Here is a 3289-nt window from a genome sequence, read left to right as displayed (position 1 = left end):
TTTCTTGAAAATTTATTAAATGTCATTGAAAGCCTTACTACAATTTTCAGATCCTTTCAATAAACAAGACTTGTAAAAAAGAAGGTGGTTAATAACAGCTTTCTTCTGACACCTTGTAACCAACATAGAGGGTCACCCCCATTAAATCCCAGCCAAGAAATACCCATCGTTAACAACACGGGGAGGGGGAACTTCCCAAGGGGCTGCGTGGTGTCACCAGGGTGGGAGGGGGAGTGCTGCCCTGGGAGGTGGGGTAGCAAAGCCCAGTCCTCGACAGAAGGGGCAAAGTTGAGGGGGGGCGAGTCGACTTGGGAAGGGCCACAGACCAGAGGGGAATTGAATCCCTGCATCCCTGGGGCCAGCAGAGTTGGAAGGGCCCCTCCATCCAGGCGGCCTTCGTCAGAGGCAGCCACAAGCCAGGTGAGGATCCCTGGCCCCTCAGCCCAGCCTAGGCACTGACCTCGGCTTCCCTCTTCCCTCCAGTGACGTGGTCCCAGGTGACGAGGTCCCTGCACCACCCCTCAGCCCCCTCCCCCTGCCCCATCCCTGTTGTCCTAACAAGGCCCCAGATGAATATGGCACAGAAGGCTTTGCCAGGAGCCAGTCTGTGCTACACACATGCAAGGCCAGGAGACACCAAAACACAAGGACCCCCCTGTGGGCACCTGTGCCCCTGGCATCCTGCTGTTTTGGGGACCTGAAAGCCTGGGCTGTGGGCCCATCCCTACTGGCTCTTGAGGATCAGCCCTGGAGCCTCCCTGCCTCCCCACGCCTGGAAGGAGCTGTCAATCAAGCCTTAACCTTCCTGGCTTTGGGAGCAGAGAGGCCCCAAGACATCCTCTGGCCCCACCCCATGGGTGTGGCTGCACAAGGCTGCCAGCCTCAGGCTCCATGCCTTAGAAACTTTTCCAGCCTGAAGCGGTGGCATCGGCGTCCCTGCCTGCACCCTGGGTACCTCTGTGCTGGGCCGGGCACCCCCATCCTGTGTCCCTCAGCCATGGTGTCTCCTCAGGCCAGGCCGAAGGCGGCAGCCAGGCCCAAAGACCCAGCCCAAGTCCCACAGGACCTGCGGGGTCTGGGCGAGGCCTGTCCCGCTGGGAGCCCAGGCGGCCTGGACCCTGGAACTGGAAGTCTGCTTGGAGGTGGGTGGCAGGATTGGGGAGAGCAGGGCAGATGGGTACAGGGTGCCCGGGAAGGTTGGCGGTGCTGGGAACGCAGGGGAAGGCAGGAGCTAGTCGGTCGGTCACTGTGGTTCAGCCGCTTCCAGCACATCCCACCCCAGTAGGACCTCGGCCAGGGCCTGGGCTGCCTGCAGGGTCTGGCGACACCAAAAAGCCAAGACACAGTAAACAGAGGCCACCACCTCCTCAGGAGCCCCCACCACCAGGGCATGCACCTGAAAGAGGAAGGTGGCCCCTGTGGAAGCAAGGTGGACGGGAGGCAGCGCCCAGGGAGGGGTGGTGGGGACCCGAGAGCCACAGAGGAGCTGGCTTGGCCACCCCCACACAGTAGGCATGTGGGCCTGTGCTCAGGCCTCACCATGGCTGCCCAGGCCCACATCCTGCTGAGAAGCCCCCAGGATCAAGATCCCCACCCTGCTGCTCTGTGCAGAGGGGACAGGAAGCCAGACAGAAAGACGGACAAATACACATACAGATTCACACACACAGAGACACACACACATACAGAGACACAGACATATAAACACACAGATTCACATACACAGAGACACAGACACACAGATTCACATACACAGACACACAGATTCACACAGACACACAGATTCACATAGACACAGATTCACACAGACACACATTCACATACACAGAGACACACAGATTCACACACACAAACATACAAACATTCACATACACAGACACATAGACATACACAGACACATAGACACAGATTCACAGACACACACATACACAAACACGGACTCACATACAGACACAGACACACAGATTCACACAGACACAGAGACACAGACACGCAGATTCACACATTCACAGACACAGAGACAGATTCACACAGACATACACAGATTCACAGACACACAGATTCATACAGACACACAGATTCACATACACAGAGACACAGATTCACATACACAGACACACAGATTTACATAGACAGATTCACACAGACACACAAACATACAAACAGATTCACATACACAGAGACACAGACACTTGCAGATTCACACATTCACAGACACAGAGACAGATTCACACAGACACACATTCACATACACAGAGACACAGATTCACATACACACACAGATTCACACACACAGATTCACATAGAGACACACACAGATTTACACAGATTCACATATACAGACACAGATTCACAGACACACAGATTCACATACAAAGACACAGACACACATAGATTCACATACACAGAGACACACAGACTTGCAGACACACAGACATACACACAGATTCACATACAGACACAGACTCACACAGATTCACACACAGACACACAGATTCACATACACAGACACACGCAGATTCACACACACAGATTCCCAGAGACACACACAGATTCACAGACACATACATTCACATACACAGAGACACAGACTCAAACACAGATTCACACAGACACATTCACATACAGAGACACACACACACAGATTCACAGAGACACATACATACAAACACACAGATTTACATACAGAGACAGACTCATACAGAGTCACACAGACACACACACAAACATTCACATACACACAGATTCACACACACACACAGATTCACATACACACACAGACACACATTCACAGACTCACACACATTCACACAGACGCACACAGATTCACATACACAGACACACACAGACTCACAGATTCCACACAGACACACATACACAGATTCACATACACAGAGACACACACACACAGATTCACATACACACACAGACACAGATTCGCATACACAGAGACACAGACACACACAGATTCACACACGCATACAGACACACACACAGATTCCACACACAGACACACACACACAAACACACAGATTCACATACACAGAGACACACATACAGAGACACAGACACACACATAGATTCACACACACAGACACACACACACACAAATACGCATGGATGCCACTGAGACACACACACTCATAGACACACAGATACACACACACCACACAGACTCAGACACAGAAAAATACACATGGATGCCATAGACGCACACACACTCGGAGACACACAGCAGTGTGCTCTGGGAAACAGGATGGCCCAGGAAAGCATGACCGGCCTGAGCGTG

This window comes from Callithrix jacchus, chromosome 7 (assembly GCF_049354715.1).
Source record: "Callithrix jacchus isolate 240 chromosome 7, calJac240_pri, whole genome shotgun sequence".
NCBI lineage: Eukaryota > Metazoa > Chordata > Mammalia > Primates > Cebidae > Callithrix > Callithrix jacchus.
Note: the sequence above shows the minus strand (reverse complement) of the source record.